This window comes from Arachis stenosperma, chromosome 3 (genome assembly GCF_014773155.1).
Source record: "Arachis stenosperma cultivar V10309 chromosome 3, arast.V10309.gnm1.PFL2, whole genome shotgun sequence".
Lineage (NCBI taxonomy): Eukaryota > Viridiplantae > Streptophyta > Magnoliopsida > Fabales > Fabaceae > Arachis > Arachis stenosperma.
The window spans coordinates 73,039,057-73,058,681 of record NC_080379.1 but is presented as its reverse complement, the minus strand read 5'-3'; the positions used below and the strand labels follow the sequence as shown (position 1 = coordinate 73,058,681).

The window sequence follows — 19,625 nt, the reverse complement described above, 5'->3', positions numbered from 1 at the left end:
GAGAGAAGTGAGAGCTTCTCTCTCTAGAAACTACTTCTAAAACTAAACTATGACTAATGGTAACTAACATGTCCATCCCTCTTCAATCCTTGGCTTAAATAGGATCAGAAATGAGTTGGATTGGGCCCACAAGGCTTGTAAATTCGCTAGCGACGAGTTTGCATGAAGTGAACCACGTGCACCAACGGTGCGTGCACGTACAGTGTGCGTACGCGTCCTTATACGTATAGCAACTATGGCAAATATTATATCGTTTCGAAGCCCCGGATGTTAGCTTTCCAACCCAACTAGAACCGCATCATTTGGACCTCTGTAGCTCAAGTTATGGTTGTTTAAGTGCGAAGAGGTCGGCTTGACAGCTTTCCGGTTCTTTCATTTCTTCATGAGTTCTCCAACTTTTCATGCTTTCTTTCTTCATTCACTTGATCCAATCTTTGCCTCCTAAACCTTAAATCACTTAACAAACATATCAAGGCATCTAATGGAATCAAGGTGAATAAAATTTATTTATTTTAAGACCTAAAAAGCATGTTTTCACTCTTAAGCACAATTAAAGGAGAAGTTATAAAACCATGCTATTTCAATGGATAAATGTGGGTAAAAGGTCATAAAATCTCTTAAAATCAATACAAGATAAACCGTCAAAATGGGGTTTATCACTCCCCTCTTTCTTCTTTTATTTTTCCATAACCATTTATGGCACCTAAGGTCGGAGAAACCTCTAGAAAGAGGAAAAGGAAGGCAGTTGCTACCACCTCCGAGTCATGAAAGATGGAAAGGTTTATCTCAAGGGTCCATAGTTCAATGGTAGAGCATTTGACTACAGATCAAAGAGTCATGAGGGAAGAGCAATAAAGGCAATGAAGAGACATAGAGGAGCTCAAGAGTACCATTGGTTCATCAAGAGGAAGACGCCACCCTCACTAAGGTGGACTCATTCCTTAATCTCCTTGTCTATTTATTTTTTTATTTTTCAATTTTGAGCTTCATGTTTGACTATGTTTTGTGTCTCTACTACATGATCATTAGTGTTTAGTATCTATGTCTTAAAGCTATGAATAACTCCATGAATCCTTCACCTTTCTTAAATGAAAAATGTTCTAAAAACAAAAGAACAAGAAATACATCAATTTTGAATTCATCCTTAAAATTAGTTTAATTATATTGATGTGGTAACAATACTTTTTGTTTTCTGAATGAATGCTTGAACAGTGCATATTTTTTATCTTGTTGTTTATGAATGTTAAAATTGTTGGCCCTTGAAAGAATGATGAAAAAGAGAAATGTTATTGATAATCTAAAAAATCATGAAATTGATACTTGAAGCAAGAAAAAGCAGTGAAAAAGAAACAAAGCTTGCAAAAAAAAAATTGGCAAAAATGAAAAAAAAAAAGAAAAAGAAAAAAAAAACAAGCAAAAAAAAACCAATAGCCCTTTAAACCAAAAGGCAAGGGTAAAAAGGATCCAAGGCTTTGAGCATCAATGGATAGGAGGGCCTAAAGGAATAAAATCCTGGCCTAAGCGGCTGAATCAAGCTGTCCCTAACCATGTGCTTGTGGCATGCAGGTCCAAGTGAAAAGCTTAAGATTGAGTGGTTAAAGTCGTGATCCAAAGCAAAAAGAGTGTGGTTAAGAGCTCTGGACACCTCAAACTGGGGACTTTTGCAAAGCTGAGTCACAATCTGAAAGGGTTCACCCAGTTATGTGTCTGTGGCATTTATGTATCCGGTGTAATACTAGAAAACAAAATGCTTAGGGCCACGGCCCAGACTCATAAAGTAGTTGTGTTCAAGAATCAACATACTAAACTAGGAGAATCAATAACACTATCTGAATTCTGAGTTACTATAGATGCCAATCATTCTAAACCTCAAAGGATAAAGTGAGATGCCAAAACTGTTCAGAAGAAAAACCTACTAGTCCCGCTCATCTAATTAGAGCTAAGTTTCATTGATATTTTGGAATTTATAGTATATTCTCTTCTTTTTTATCCTAATTGATTCTCAGTTGCTTGCGGACAAGCAACAATTTAAGTTTGGTGTTGTGATGAGCGGATAATTCATACGCTTTTTGGCATTATTTTTAGGTAGTTTTTAGTATATTTTAATTAGTTTCTAGTATATTTTTATTAATTTTAAACAAAAATCACATTTCTGGACATTACTATGAGTTTGTGTGTTCTTCTGTTATTTCAGGTATTTTCTGGCTGAAATTGAGGGACTTGAGCAAAAATCTGATTCAGAGGATGAAAAGGACTGCAGATGCTGTTGGATTCTGACCTCCCTGAATTGGAAGTGAAAATTTTGGAGCTACAGCAATCCAAATGGCGCGCTTTCAATTGCGTTAAAAAGTAGACATCCAGGGCTTTCCAGAAATATATAATAGTTCATACTTTTTCCGAGTATAGACGACGAAAACTGGCGTTTAACGCCAGCTTTCTGCCCTATTCTGGCGTTAAACGCCAGAAACAAGTTACAAACCAGAGTTAAATGCCAAAAACAGGTTACAAACTAGCATTTAACTCCAAGAATTTCCTATGCACGTAAAAGCTTCAATGCTTAGCCTAAACACACACCAAGTGGGCCCCGGAAGTGGATTTCTGCACTATCTATCTTAGTTTACACCATTTTCTGTAAACCTAGGTTACTAGTTGAGTATAAAAACTACTTTTAGAGATTTATTTTGTCCCTTATGACATTTTACATCTGAATTTGTATCTTCTACGGCATGAGTCTCTAAACCCCATGGTTGGGTGTGAGGAGCTCTGCTGTGTCTCGATGAATTAATGCAATTATTTCTGTTTTCTATTCAATCATGCTTGTTTCTATTCTAAGATATTCATTCGCACTTCAACATGATGAATGTGATAATCCGTGACACTCATCACCATTCTCAACCTATGAATGCGTGCCTGACAACCACTTCCGTTCTACCTTAGATAGAATGTATGTCTCTTGGGTTCCTGGCTCACGAGTCTGACTGCCTCTCCTGACAACAGAGCATTCAAATCCGTGAGATCAGAGTCTTCGTGGTATAAGCTAGAATCAATTGGCAACATTCCTGAGATCCGGAAAGTCTAAACCTTGTCTGTGGTATTCCGAGTAGGATCTGGGAAGGGATGACTGTGACGAGCTTCAAACTCATGAATGCTGGGCGTGATGACAGATGCAAAAGGATCAATGGATCCTATTACAACATTAGTGAGAACCAACAGATGATTAGCCATATACATGGACCCTTTTCACTAAGAGGACGGCTGGGAGCCATTGACAATGGTGATCCACCAACATACAGCTTGCCATGGAAGGAGACATGCATGCGTGAAGAAGAAGACAATAGGAAAGCAGAAATTCAAAGGACAGAGCATTTACAAAACTCCAACCTATTCTCCATTACTGCATAATAAGTATTTATTTCATGCTCTTTTACTTTTCGCAATTAAAACTAAGAACCACTATTGATATCCTGACTAAGAATAATAAGATAACCATAACTTGCTTCAATTCGGCAATCTCCGTGGGATCGACCCTTACTCACGTAAGGTATTACTTGGACGACCCAGTGCACTTGCTGGTTAGTTGTGTGGAATTACATAGTGTGAGTGTAATTTTTGTGTACCAATGAGCAAGGAGAAATGTTATTGATAATCTGAAAAATCATGAAATTGATTCTTGAAGCAAGAAAAAGCAGTAAAAAAGAAAAAATAACGAAAAGAAAAAAATATAGGCGAAAAAAATAAAGAAGAAGAAAAAGCAAGCAGAAAAAGCCAATAGCCCTTTAAACCAAAATGCAAGGGTAAAAAGGATCCAAGGCTTTGAGCATTAATGGATAGAAGGGCCCAAAAGGAATAAAATCATGGCCTAAGCAGCTAAATCAAGCTGTCCCTAACCATGTGCTTGGGGCATGAAGGTCCAAGTGAAGAACTTGAGACTGAGTGGTTAAAGTCGTGATCCAAAGCAAAAAGCGTGTGCTTAAGAACTCTAGACACCTCTAACTGGGGACTTTAGCAAAGTTGAGTCACAATCTGAAAAGGTTCACCCAGTTGTGTGTCTGTGGCATTATGTATCCGGTGGTAATATTGGAAAATAAGATGCTTAGGGTCACGGCCAAGACTCATAAAGTAGTTGTGTTCAAGAATCAACATATTGAACTAGGAGAATCAATAACACTATCTAAATTCTGAGTTCCTATAGATGTCAATCATTCTGAATTTCAAATGATAAAGTGAGATGCCAAAACTGTTTAGAAGCAAAAAGCTACTAACCCCGCTCATCTAATTGGGACTAAATTTCATTGATATTGTGGAATTCATTGTATATTCTCTTCTTTTTATTCTATTTTGTTTTTAGTTGCTTGGGGACAAGCAACAATTTAAGTTTGGTGTTGTGATGAGCGGATAATTTATACGCTTTTTGGCATTGTTTTTAAGAAGTTTTTAGTATGATTTAGTTAGTTTTTAGTGTATTTTTATTAGTTTTCATTCAAAATTCACATTTCTGGACTTTACTATGAGTTTGTGTGTTTTTCTATGATTTTAGGTATTTTCTGGCTGAAATTGAGGGACCTGAGCAAAAATCTGATTCAGAGGCTGAAAAAGGACTGTAGATGCTGTTGGATTCTTACCTCCCTGCACTCGAAATAGATTTTCTAGAGCTACGCAAACCCAATTGGTGCGCTCTCAATTGCGTTGGAAAGTATACATCATGGGCTTTCCAGCAATATATAATTATACATACTTTCCACGAGTTTTGACAATGGAAACTGGCGTTCAAACGCCAACTTCCTGCTCTATTCTGGCGTTAAATGCCAGAACTGAGTTACAAGCTAGAGTTAAACGTCCAAACTGGCACCAAAGCTGGTGTTTAACTCCAAGAAAAGTCTCTACACATGAAGGATTCAATTCTCAGCCCAAGCACACACCAAGTGGGTCCGAAAGTGGATTTCTGCATTATTTATTTATTTCTATAATCCTGGTAACTGGTTTTAGTATAAATAGGACTTTTTACTATTGTACTCAAACAATCTTTGGATGTTTAGTTCTTAAACTCTTTTGGTCTTGGTCATTCTGGTCCCTCCTCTAGGGCCGAAGGCAATGAACACCATTATCACTTGTGTATTTTCAACGAGGAAGTTTCTACACACCATAGATTAAGGTGTGGAGCTCTGCTGTTCCTCGAGTAGTAATGTAAAGTACTATTGTTCTTCTATTCAATTCAAGCTTATTGTTATTCTAAGATATTCATTCGCACACAAGAACATAATGAATGTGATGATCAAGTGACACTCATCACCATTCTCACTTATGAACGCGTGCGTGACAAACACTTTCGTTCTACATGAAAACAAGCTTGAATGCATATCTCTTGGATCTCTCTTCAACGATTCACATCGTCTCTCCTGACAACAGAGCCTCTGAATCCGAGATTAGAATCTTCGTGGTATAGGCTAGAATCAATTGGCAGCATTCTTGAGATCCGGAAAGTCTAAACCTTGTCTCTGGTATTCCGAGTAGGATCTCGGAAGGGATGACTATGACGAACTTCAAACTTGCGACTGTGGGGCGCAGTGACAGTGCGTAAAAGGATCATTGTATCTTATTCCGACACGATCGAGAACCAACAGCTGATTAGCCATGCGGTAGCTGTGCCTGGTATTTTTCATCTGAGACAAGAAATTCGACAGTTGATTTGCCGTACAGAAACCGTAGAGGACCATTTTCACTGAGAGGATGGGAGGTAGCCATTGACAACGGTGATCGCCAACATACAGCTTGCCATCGAAAGTAGTATGAATGATTGAATGTAGGCAGTAGGAAAGCAGTGATTCAGAAGGAATAACGCATCTCCATACGCTTATCTGAAATTCCCACCAATGAATTACATAAGTATCTCTATCTTTATTTTATGTTTATCTATCTTTTAATTATCAAAACTCCATAACCATTTGAATCCGCCTGACTGAGATTTACAAGATGACCATAGCTTGCTTCAAGCTGACAATCTCCGTGGGATCGACCCTTACTCACGTAAGGTATTACTTGGACGACCTAGTGCACTTGCTGGTCAGCTGTGCAAAGTTGTGAAGAGATGTGTGAATCATGGTATTGTGCACCAAGTTTTTGGAGCCATGCAAAGGGATAACACTTTCATGCACCAGCATCCGTGAGGTACATCCAGCTTCTGAAGTTGCTGAGGTGATGGCTCGGGTCAGACGAATCGTCGTATGGGGTCATGTCAGGAGCTTTGAAGTCCTTCGGGACTTTAGCCTTCATGATTTCCTTTATGAACGGGTCTTGCTCCTTGTGAGGGCTATCTTCGTGGTCAGATCGAGTGGTTTTAGTTTTGAGGTCAGTGATGAGCGGATAATTTATACGCTTTATGGCATTGTTTTTAGGTAGTTTTTAGTATGTTTTATCCACTTTTTATTATTTTTTATTATTTTTCATTCAAAATTCAAATTTCTGGACTTTACTATGAGTTTGTGTATTTTTCTATGATTTTAGGTATTTTCTGGCTGAAGTTGAGGGACCTGAGCAAAAATCTGATTCAGAGGCTGAAAAAGGACTGCAGTGCTGTTGGATTCTGACCTCCCTGCACTCGAAATATATTTTCTAGAGCTACATAAACTCAATTGGTGTGCTCTCAATTGTGTTTAAAAGTAGACATACTGGGCTTTCCATCAATATATAATAGTCCATACTTTACCCGAGTTTTCATGACGCAAACTTGCGTTTAAATGCCAACTTCCTGTCCTATTCTGGCGTTAAACGCCAGAGCTAAGTTACAAGCTAGAGTTAAACGTCCAAACTGGAACCAAAGCTGGCGTTTAACTCCAAGAAAAGTTTCTACACATGAAAGCTTCAATGCTCAGCCCATGCACACACCAAGTGGGCCCAGAAGTGGATTCCTGCATCATTTACTTATCTCTGTAAACCTTAGCTACTAGTTTTAGTATAAATATTATTTTTTCTCATTGCATTAGAGGTCGGGGTCTTGGTTATTCTGGTTCCCTCTCTAGGGCCGAAACCAATTAACACCATTATCACTTATGTATTTTCAACGGTAGAGTTTCTACACCTCATAGATTAAGGTGTGAAGCTCTGCTGTTCCTCGAGTATTAATGCAAAGTACTATTGTTCTTCTATTCAATTCAAGCCTGTTCTTATTCTAAGATATTCATTCGCACACAAGAACATGATGAATGTGATGATCAAGTGACACTCATCACCATTCTCACTTATGAATGCGTGCCTGACAAACACTTCCGTTCTACATGAAAACAAGCTTGAATGCATATCTCTTAGATCTCTCTTCAACGATTCACATCATCTCTCCTGACAACAGAGCATCTGAATCTGAGATTAGAATCTTCGTGGTATAGGCTAGAATCAATTGGCAGCATTCCTTAGATCCAGAAAGTTTAAACCTTGTCTGTGGTATTCCAAGTAGGATCTGGGAATGAATGACTGTGACGAGCTTCAAACACGCGATTGTGGGGCGCAGTGACAGTGCGCAAAAGGATCATTGGATCTTATTCTGACACGATCGAGAATCGACAGCAGATTAGCCATGCGGTAGCTGTGCCTGGTATTTTTTATCCGAGACAAAAAATCCGACAGTTGATTAGCCGTACAGAAACCGTAGAGGACCATTTTCACTGAGAGGACGGGAGGTAGCCATTGACAACGGTGATCCCCAACATACAGCTTGCCATGGAAAGTAGTATGAATGATTGAATAAAGGCAGTAGGAAAGCAGAGATTCAGAAGGAATAATGCATCTCCATACGCTTATCTGAAATTCCCACCAATGAATTACATAAGTATCTCTATCTTTATTTTATGTTTATCATCTTTTAATTATCAAAACTCCATAACCATTTAAATCCGCCTGACTGAGATTTACACGATGACCATAGCTTGCTTCAAGCCGACAATCTCTGTAGGATCGACCCTTACTCACGTAAGGTATTACTTAGACGACCCAGTGCACTTGCTGGTCAGCTATGCGGAGTTGTGAAGAAAGTGTGTGAGATCACGATTTTGTGTACTAAGTTTTTGGCACCGTTGCCGGGGATTGTTCGAGTTTGGACAATTGACGGTTCATCTTGTTGCTTAGATTAGGTATTTTTCTTGTTATTTTGTTCTTCAGAATTTTTAAGAATGAATTATAGAGTTTTAGAGGATGCTTTTATCATCATAGGAGCTACTTGATTCCCATCAATTTGGCTGTTGTATGTAATGTCTTGTTAAAGCTTGGCTAGCCATGTCTAATCTTTTTAGACTGAAGCTTTAGACTAACATTGCATGATTCCTAGAATTGTTTTTAAAAATTTTGAGTTCCTTATTTTCTTTTCCAAAAATAATTTTCGAAAAAAAATCAAAAAATTATAAAATAAAAAAATAAAAAATATATTTTGTCTTTCTTGTTTGAGTCTAGAGTCAATTTTAAGTTTGGTGTCAATTGCATGTTTTCTTTTTTCTTGCATTTTTTGAAATTCTATGCATTATGTTCCTTATTGATCTTCAAGTTGTTCTTGAGGATTTTCTGTGTTCTGATCTTTAAATTCTCTTGTTTTGTATGTTTTGTTATTTTTCATATGCATTCTCAATTTGTTAGTGTCCATAGTATACAAACTTCTAAGTTTGGTGTCTTGCATGTCTTTCTTATCTAAAAATTCTTTTTCAAAAATATGTTCTTGATGTTTATCATGATCTTCAAAGTGTTCTTGGTGTTCATCTTGACATTCAAAGTGTCCTTGCATGCATTATTTGTTTTGATCTTGCATTCTTATGTTTTAATTCATTTTTTTGTTTCTCTCTCTCATCATTAAAAATTCAAAAATTCAAAAATATATCTTTTCAAGTCAATAATACAGGGAATTGAAGATTCAAAATATTCAGCAGAGGAATCACAGAGAAAAAGCTGGGCGTTCAGAAAAACGCCCAGTAAGGAAGCATTTCTGGCGTTCAACACCAGCTAGGGTACCTGGCTGGGCGTTAAACGCCCAAAAGGGTAGTATTTTGGGCGTTAAACGCCAGAATGGATACCATTCTGAGTGTTTAACGCCAGGATGGCACAGGAGACGAGAATTTGTTTTCAATTCAATTCTTTTTCAAATTTTCATGTTTTAATTCTTATTTTTGAAATCATATCTTTCAAAATCAAATCTTTTCAATCATATCTTTTTCAAAAATCAAATCTTTTTCATTTTTCTTTTACTATTTTCAAAAACCTTGCTAACAATTAATGTTTTGTTTCTAAAATTTCACGTTTGTTACTTTCTTGTTAAGAAAGGTTCAATATTTGAATTTTAGAATCATATCTTTTAGTTTCTTGTTAGCCAAGCTATCAATTTTAAAAATCAAATATTTTCAAATTATTTGCCAATCATATCTTTTTTAAGCCATATCTTTTTCAAATCACATCTTTTTAAATTCTAATTTCAAAATGTCTTTCTAACTTCTTATCTTTTCAAATTTATTATTTCTTATCTTTTTCAAAACCACCTAACCACTTTCTCAGTTTTGAATTTCGAAAACTATTAACCATTCATCAAAATTCTTTTTAATTAACTAATTGTTTTAAATTTTGATTTAATTTCCGAAAATTACCTCTCTCTCATCTCTTTCTATTTAATCACTAACACTCCTCCTCTACTAGCAATTCGGGCTCTCTCATTCCTTTTATGTTCGAATTCGCCTCTACCTACCTCACCCTTCTATTCTTATTTTCCTCTGACACCTTAAGAAATCTCTATACTGTGACATAGAGGATTCCTCTTCCTTTCTGTTCTCTTTTTTTTCATATGAGTAGGAGCAAGGACAAGAACATTCTTGTTGAAGCTGACCCTGAACCTGAAAGGACTCTGAAAAAGAAGCTAAGAGAAGCTAAGGCACAACAATCCAGAGAGAATCTTGAAAAAGAAGTAATGGCCGAACCCAACAACAATAACAATGCAAAGAAGGTGCTTGGTAATTTTACTACACCAACTTCCAACTTCCATGGAAGAAGCATCTCAATCCCTGCCATTAGAGCAAACAATTTTGAGCTTAAGCCTCAATTAGTTTCTTTGATGCAACAGAATTGCAAGTTTTATGGACTTCCATCAGAAGATCCTTTTCAGTTCTTAACTGAATTCTTGCAGATATGTGATACTGTTAAGACCAATAGAGTTGATCCCGAGGTCTACAAGCTTATACTTTTCCTTTTTGCTGTAAGAGACAGACCTAGAATATGGTTGGACTTTCAACCTAGAGATAGCCTGAACTCTTGGGATAAGATGGTCACGGCTTTCTTAGCCAAATTCTTTCCTCCTCAAAAGCTGAGCAAGCTTAAGAAGGATGTTCAAACCTTCAAGCAGAAAGAAGGTAAATCCCTCTATGAAGCTTGGGAAAGATACAAGCAACTGACCAAAAAGTGTCCTTCTGACGTGTTCTCAGAATGGACCATCTTGGATATATTCTATGTTGGTCTGTGTGAATTGTCTAAGATGTCATTGGACCATTCTGTAGGTGGATCTATTCACCTGAAGAAAACGCCTGTAGAAGCTCAGGAACTCATTGAAATGGTTGCAAATAACCAGTTTATGTACACATCTTAAAGGAATCCTGTGAATAATGGGACGCCTCAGAAGAAGGGAGTTCTTGAAATTGATGCTCTGAATGCCATGTTGGCTCAGAACAAAATGTTGACTCAGCAAGTCAATATGATTTTTCAGAGTCTGAATGGATTGCAAGCTGCATCCAACAGTACTAAAGAAACATCTTCTGAAGAAGAAGCTTATGATCCTGAGAACCCTGCAATGGCAGAGGTGAATTACATGGGTGAAGCCTATAGAAACACCTGTATTCCATCATGGAGAAATCATCCAAATTTCTCATGGAAGGATCAACAAAAGCCACAACAAGGCATTAACAATAATAATGGTGGAAGAAACAGGTTTGGCAATGGCAAGCCTTTTCCATCATCCTTTCAGAAACAGACAGAGAATTCTGAGCAGAACCCATCTAGCTTAGCAAATATAGTCTCTGATCTATCTAAGGCCACTCTCAGTTTCATGAATGAAATAAGGTCCTCCATCAGAAATTTGGAGGCACAAGTGGGTCAGCTGAGTAAAAGGGTTACTGAAACTCCTCCTAGCACTCTCCCAAGCAATACAGAAGAGAATCCCAAAAGGGAGTGCAAGGCCATAACCGTGACCAACACCGAACCTAGAGAGAATGAAAAGGCAGTGATTCCCAGTGTGGAAGACCTTAGGGAACGTTCACTGGCCATTAAGGAGTACCCCAATGAAGAACCAACAGAATCTGAGGCTCATACAGAGACCATAGATATTCCATTGAACTTCCTTTTACCATTCATGAGCTCTGATGGCTATTCATCTTCTGAAGAAGATGAAGACATTGCTGAAGGGCAAGTTGCCCAGTATTTAGGAGCAATCATGAAGCTGAATGCCAAGCTATTTGGTAATGAGACTTGGGAGGATGAACCTCCATTGCTCATTAATGAACTGAATAACTGGGTTCAGTAAATTTTACCTCAAAAGAAACAGGATCCTGGTAAATTCTTAATACCCTGTACCATAGGCACCATGACCTTTAAGAAGGCTCTGTGTGACCTAGGGTCAGGTGTTAACCTCATGCCACTCTCTATAATGGAGAAACTAAGAATCTTTGAGGTACAAGCTATAAGAATCTCGCTAGAGATGGCAGACAAATCAATGAAACAGGCTTATGGACTAGTAGAGGACGTGCTAGTGAAGGTTGAAGGCCTTTACATCCCTGCTAATTTCATAATCCTAGACACTGTGAAGGATGAGGATGAATCCATCATCCTTGGTAGACCTTTCCTAGTCACAGCAAAAGCTGTGATTGATGTTGACAGAGGAGAGTTGGTCCTTCAATTGAATAAGGACTACCTTGTATTCAAGACTCAAGGTTCTCCTTCTATAAACATGGAGAAGAAGCATGAAAAGCTTCTCCTAATACAGAGTCAAACAAAGCCCCCACATTCAAACTCTAAGTTTGGTGTTGGGAGGCCACAACCAAACTCTAAGTTTCGTGTTGAGAGGCCACAACCATGCTCTGATTATCTGTGAGGCTCCATGAGAGCCCACTGTCAAGCTATTGACATTAAATAAGCTCTTATTCGGAGGCAACCCAATTTTTATTTATCGATGTTAAATTTTCATTTTCCATTATTATTTTATGTTTTTTTTAGGTTGGTGATTGGTGCACGAAATTGTGATCATAAATGGCGCCATCAACATGGTACGCTCATTGCAATCTCAACTTTCTATCACAACTCCGCACAACTAACCAGCAAGTGCACTGGGTCGTCCAAGTAATAAACCTTACGCGAGTAAGGGTCGATCCCACGGAGATTGTTGGTATGAAGCAAGCTATGGTCACCATGTAAATCTTAGTCAGGCAGACTCAAATGGGTATGGGTGATATATGAATAAAACATAAAGATAAAGATAGAGATACTTATGTAATTCATTGGTAGGAATTTCAGATAAGCGTATGAAGATGCTTGGTCCCTTCCGTCTCTCTGCTTTCCTACTGTCTTCATCCAATCCTTCTTACTCCTTTCCATGGCAAGCTTATGCAAGGGTTTCACCGTTGTCAGTGGCTACCTCCCATCCTCTCAGTGGAAATGTTCAATGCACCCTGTCACCGCACGGCTATCCATCTGTCAGTTCTCGATCAGGCCGAAATAGAATCCAGTGATTCTTTTGCGTCTGTCACTAACGCCTCGCCCTCAGGAGTTTGAAGCATGTCACAGTCATTCAATCATTGAATCCTACTCAGAATACCACAGACAAGGTTAGACCTTCCGGATTCTCTTGAATGCCGCCATCAGTTCTTGCCTATACCACGAAGACTCTGATCTCACGGAATGGTTGGCTCGTTTGTCAGGCGAGCACTCGGTTGTCAGGCGATCAACCATGCATCATGTATCAGGAATCCAAGAGATATTCACCCAATCTAAGGTAGAACGGAGGTGGTTGTCAGTCACACGTTCATAGGTGAGAATGATGATGAGTGCCACGGATCATCACATTCATCAAGTTGAAGAACAAGTGATATCTTGGACAAAGAACAAGCGGAATTGAATAGAAGAACAATAGTAATTGCATTAATACTCGAGGTACAGCAGAGCTCCACACCTTAATCTATGGTGTGTAGAAACTCCACCGTTGAAAATACATAAGAACAAGGTCTAGGCATGGCCGAATAGCCAGCCTCCCAAAGAGGGTTCAATCATCAAAACATGATCAAAAGATCCTAAGATTGAAAGATGAAAATACAATAGTAAAAGGTCCTACTTATAGAAAACTAGTAGCCTAAGGATGAGTAAATGACATAAAAATCCACTTCCGGGCCCACTTGGTGTGTGCTTGGGCTGAGCAATGAAGCATTTTCGTGTAGAGACTCTTCTTGGAGTTAAACGCCAGCTTTTATGCCAGTTTGGGCGTTTAACTCCCATTTTGGTGCCAGTTCCGGCGTTTAACGCTGGGAAATCTGAAGGTGACTTTGAACGCCGGTTTGGGCCATCAAATCTTGGGCAAAGTATGGACTATCATATATTGCTGGAAAGCCCAGGATGTCTACTTTCCAATTCCGTTCAGAGTGCGTCAATTGGGCTTCTGTGGCTCCAGAAAATCCACTTCGAGTGCAGGGAGGTCAGAATCCAACAGCATCTGCAGTCCTTTTCAGTCTCTGAATCAGATTTTTGCTCAGGTCCCTCAATTTCAGCCAGAAAATACCTGAAATCACAGAAAAACACACAAACTCATAGTAAAGTCCAGAAAAGTGAATTTTAACTAAAAACTAATAAAAATATACTAAAAACTAAACCAAATATACTAAAAACATACTAAAAACAATGCCAAAAAGCGTACAAATTATCCGCTCATCACAACACCAAACTTAAATTGTTGCTTGTCCTCAAGCAACTGAAAATCAAATAAGATAAAAAGAAGAGAATATGCAATGAATTCCAAAAACATCTATGAAGATCAGTATTAATTAGATGAGCGGGGCTTTTAGCTTTTGCCTCTGAACAGTTTTGGCATCTCACTCTATCCTTTGAAATTCAGAATGATTGGCTTCTTTAGGAACTCAGAATCCGGATAGTGTTATTGATTCTCCTAGTTAAGTATGATGATTCTTGAACACAGCTACTTATTGAGTCTTGGCTGTGGCCCAAAGCACTCTGTCTTCCAGTATTACCACCGGATACATACATGCCACAGACACATAATTGGGTGAACCTTTTCAGATTGTGACTCAGCTTTGCTAGAGTCCCCAATTAGAGGTGCCCAGGGTTCTTAAGCACATTCTTTTTGCCTTGGATCACAACTTTATTCCTTTCTTTTTTCCTTCTTTTTTCGTTTTTTTTCTCTTTTTTTTTTCGTTTTTTTTTTGTATTCACTGCTTTTTCTTGCTTCAAGAATCATTTTTAATGATTTTTCAGATCCTCAGTAACATGTCTCCTTTTTCATCATTCTTTCAAGAGCCAACATTCATGAACCACAAATTCAAAAGACATATGCACTGTTTAAGCATACATTCAGAAAACAAAAGTGTTGCCACCACATCAAAATAATCAAACTCTTATAAAATTCAAAATTCATGCAATTCTTTCTTTTTTTTTAATGAAGAACATTTTTTATTCAAGAGAGGTGATGGATTCATAGGACATTCATAACTTTAAGGCATAGACACTAATGATCACAAGACACAAACATAGATAACATAAGCACTAGAATTCGAAAAACAGGAAAATAAAGAACAAGGAGATTAAAGAACGGGTCCACCTTAGTGATGGCGGCTTGTTCTTCCTCTTGAAGGTCTTATGGAGTGCTTGAGCTCCTCAATGTCTCTTCCTTGTCTTTGTTGCTCCTCTCTCATGATTCTTTGATCTTCTCTAATTTCATGGAGGATGATGGAGTGTTCTTGATGCTCCACCCTTAGTTGTCCCATGTTGGAACTCAATTCTCCTAGGGAGGTGTTAATTTGCTCCCAATAGTCTTGTGGAGGAAAGTGCATCCCTTGAGGCATCTCAGAGATTTCATGATGAGAGGGGTCTCTTGTTTGCTCCATCCTTTTCTTAGTGATGGGCTTGTCCTCATCAATGGGGGTGTCTCCTTCTATGTCAACTCCAACTGAATAACAGAGGTGACAAATGAGATGAGGAAAGGCTAACCTTGCCAAGGTAGAGGACTTGTCCGCCACCTTATAGAGTTCTTGGGCTATAACCTCATGAACTTCTACTTCTTCTCCAATCATGATGCTATGAATCATGATGGCCCGGTCTAGAGTAACTTCAGACCGGTTGCTAGTGGGAATGATTGAGCGTTGGATAAACTCCAACCATCCTCTAGCCACGGGCTTGAGGTCATGCCTTCTTAATTGAACCGGCTTCCCTCTTGAATCTCTCTTCCATTGGGCGCCCTCTTCACATATGACTGTGAGGACTTGGTCTAACCTTTGATCAAAGTTGACCCTTCTAGTGTAAAGATATTCATCTCCTTGCATCATAGGCAAGTTGAATGCCAACCTTACATTTTCCGGACTAAAATCCAAGTATTTCCCCCGAACCATAGTAAGCCAATTCTTTGGATCCGGGTTCACACTTTGATCATGGTTCTTGGTGATCCATGCATTGGCATAGAACTCTTGAACCATTAAGATTCCGACTTGTTGAATGGGGTTGGTAAGAACTTCCCAACCTCTTCTTCGGATCTCATGTCGGATCTTCGGATATTCACTCTTTTGAGTGAAAAAGGGACCTCGGGGATCACCCTCTTCAAGGCCACAACTTCATAGAAGTGGTCTTGATGCACCCTTGAGATGAATCTCTCCATCTCCCATGACTCGGAGGTGGAAGCTTTTGCCTTCCCTTTCCTCTTTCTAGAGGTTTCTCCGGCCTTGGATGCCATAAATGGTTATGGAAAAAACAAAAAGCAATGCTTTTACCACACCAAACTTAAAAGGTTTGCTCGTCCTCGAGCAAAAGAAGAAAGAAAAGAGTAGAAGAAGAAGAAATGAGGAAGAAGGGGATGGCTTTGTGTTCGGCCAAAGAGGGAGAAAAGTGGTGTTTAGGTTGTGTGAAAATGAAGGAGTGAAGAAGGGTTTATATAGGAGAGCGGGGCTCATGGTTCGGTCATGTATGGGTGGGTTTGGGAGGGAAAGTGGTTTGAATTTGAAGGGTGAGGTAGGTGGGGTTTTATGAAGGATGGATGTGAGTGGTGAAGAGAAGATGGGATTTGATAGGTGAAGGATTTTTGGGGAAGAGGTATTGAGGTGATTGGTGAATGGGTAAAGAAGAAAAGAGAGGGTGGTGGGGTTGGTGGGGATCCTGTGGGGTCCACAGATCCTGAGGTGTCAATGAAAAGTCATCCCTGCACCAAATGGCATGCAAAATTGCGTTTTTAGCCAATTTTGGCGTTAAACGCCGGGCTGGTGCCCATTTCTGGCGTTTAACGCCAGGTTCTTGCCCTTTCTGGCGTTTAACGCCAGTCTGGTGCCCCTTTCTGGCGTTAAACGCCCAGAATGGTGCCAGACTGGGCGTTAAACGCCCAACAGCTAGCCTTACTGGCGTTTAAACGCCAGCACTCTCTCCTCCAGGGTGTGCTGTTTTTCTTTCTGCTTTTCATTCTGTTTTTGTTTTTTCAATTGATTTTGTGACTTCTCATGATCATCAACCTACAGAAAATATAAAATAACAAAGAAAAATACATAAAATATAACATTGGGTTGCCTCCCAACAAGCGCTTCTTTAATGTCAGTAGCTTGACAGATGGCTCTCATGGAGCCTCACATTTTCTCAGAGCAATGTTGGAACCTCCCAACACCAAAATTAGAGTTTGAATGTGGGGGTTCAACACCAAACTTAGAGTTTGGTTGTGGCCTCCCAACACCAAACTTAGAGTTTGACTGTGGGGGCTCTGTTTGACTCTGATTTGAGAGAAGCTCTTCATGCTTCCTCTCCATGGTGACAGAGGGATATCCTTGAGCCTTAAACACAAAAGGATTCTTCATTCACCTGAATGATCAGTTCACCTCCATCAACATCAATCACAGCCTTTGCTGTGGCTAGGAAGGGTCTGCCAAGGATGATGGATTCATCCATGCACTTTCCAGTCTCTAGGACTATGAAATCAGCAGGGATGTAATGGTCTTCAATCTTCACCAAAACATCCTCTACAAGTCCATGAGCTTGTTTTCTTGAGTTGTTTGCCATCTCAAGTGAGATTCTTGCAGCTTGCACCTCAAAGATTCCTAGCTTCTCCATTACAGAGAGAGGCATGAGGTTTACACTTGACCCTAAGTCACACAGAGCCTTCTTGAAGGTCATGGTGCCTATGGTACAAGGTATGGAGAACTTCCCAGGGTCCTGCCTCTTTTGAGGTAATTTCTGTCTAGACAAGTCATCCAATTCTTTGGTGAGAAAAGGGGGTTCATCCTCCCAAGTCTCATTTCCAAATAACTTGTCATTTAGCTTCATGATTGCTCCAAGGTATTTAGCAACTTGCTCTTCAGTGACATACTCATCCTCTTCAGAGGAAGAATACTCATCAGAGCTCATGAAAGGCAGAAGTAAGTACAATGGAATCTCTATGGTCTCATTTTGAGCCTCAGATTCCCATGGTTCCTCATTGGGGAACTCAGTGGAGGCTAGTGCACGCCCATTGAGGTCTTCCTCAGTGGCATTCACTTCCTCTCCTTCCTCTCCAAATTCGGCCATGTTGATGGCCTTGCACTCTCCTTTTGGATTTTCTTCTGTATTGCTTGGGAGAGTACTAGGAGGGAGTTCAGTGACTTTCTTGCTCAGCTGTCCCACTTGTGCCTCCAAATTCCTAATGGAGGACCTTGTTTCAGTCATGAAACTTTGAGTGATTTTGATTAGATCAGAGACCATAGTTGCTAAGTCAGAGGGGTTCTGCTTAGAATTCTCTGTCTGTTGCTGAGAAGATGATGGAAAAGGCTTGCCATTGCTAAACCTGTTTCTTCCACCATTATTGTTGTTGAAACCTTGTTGAGGTCTCTGTTGATCCTTCCATGAGAAATTTGGATGATTTCTCCATGAAGAATTATAGGTGTTTCCATAGGGTTCTCCTAGGTAATTCACCTCTTCCATTGAAGGGTTCTCAGGATCATAAGCTTCTTCTTCAGATGAAGCATCCTTAGTACTGCTTGGTGCATTTTGCATTCCAGACAGACTTTGAGAAATCAAATTGACTTGTTGAGTCAATATCTTGTTCTGAGCCAGAATGGCATTCAGAGTATCAATCTCAAGAACTCCTTTCTTCTGATTTGTCCCATTGTTCATAGGATTCCTTTCAGAAGTGTACATGAATTGGTTATTTGCAACCATTTTAATTAGTTCTTGAGCTTCTGTAAGCGTCTTCTTCAGATGAAGAGATCCTCCAGTAGAGCTATCCAAAGACATCTTGGATAGTTTAGAGAGACCATCATAGAAAATACCTATGATGCTCCATTCAGAAAGCATGTCAGAAGGACATTTTCTGATCAATTGTTTGTATCTTTCCCAAGCTTCATAGAGGGATTCTCCATCCTTCTGTCTGAAAGTTTGGACTTCCACTCTAAGCTTACTCAATTTCTGAGGTGGAAAGAACTTTGCCAAGAAGGCATTGACTAGCTTTTCCCATGAGTCCAGGCTTTCTTTAGGTTGTGAGTCCAACCATGTCCTAGCTCTATCTCTTACAGCAAAAGGGAATAGCATAAGTCTGTAGACCTCAGGGTCAACCCCATTAGTCTTGACAGTGTCACAGATTTGCAAGAATTCAGCTAAAAACTGATGAGGATCTTCCAATGGAAGTCCATGGAACTTGCAATTCTGTTGCATTAGAGAAACTAATTGAGGCTTAAGCTCAAAGTTGTTTGCTCCAATGGCAGGGATAGAGATGCTTCTCCCATAGAAGTCGGGAGTAGGTGCAGTAAAGTCACCCAGCACCTTCCTTGCATTGTTGGCATTGTTGTTGTTTTCGGCTGCCATGGGTTCTTCTTTTTAGAAGATTTCTGTCAGGTCCTCTATAGAGAGTTGTGCCTTAGCTTCTCTTAGCTTTCGCTTCAAGGTCCTTTCAGGCTCAGGGTCAGCTTTAACAAGAATGCCTTTGTCTTTGTTCCTGCTCATATGAAAGAGAAGAGAACAAGAAAATATGGAATCCTCTATGTCATAGTATAGAGATTCCTTGAGGTGTCAGAGGAAAAGAAAAATAGAAGGAAGAAGGAGAAGAATTCGAACTTAGTCAGATAGAGTTCGAATTGTGCATTGAGGAGGAGTGGTACTCCATAAATAGAAGGATGTGAGAAGAGGGGAAGAGATTTTTTTCGAAAATTAATTAAAAAGATTTTAAAAACATTTTGAAAAACTTTAATTTGATTTTCGAAAATCAAGAGTGAGAAAGAGATCAAGTAATTTTTGAAAAAGATTTTGAAATTAGAAATAAAAAAGATATGATTAAAAACTGTTTTGAAAAAGATGTGATTAAAAAGATATGATTAAAAAGTTATGGTTTTAAAAAGATATGATTGAAAAGATATGATTTGAAAATAATTTAAAAAGATTTGATTTTTTAAAAAAAATTAATG

General features: G+C 39.1%; 1 non-coding gene across 1 annotated transcript; it reads left to right on the top strand.

Moving 5' to 3' along the window:
• Positions 1–18,516: 18,516 nt before the first annotated feature.
• On the top strand, positions 18,517–18,624 carry LOC130972069 (small nucleolar RNA R71). The gene has a single exon (XR_009083269.1). It is a non-coding gene; the product is annotated as a small nucleolar RNA R71 (small nucleolar RNA).
• The last annotated feature ends 1,001 nt before the right edge of the window (positions 18,625–19,625 follow it).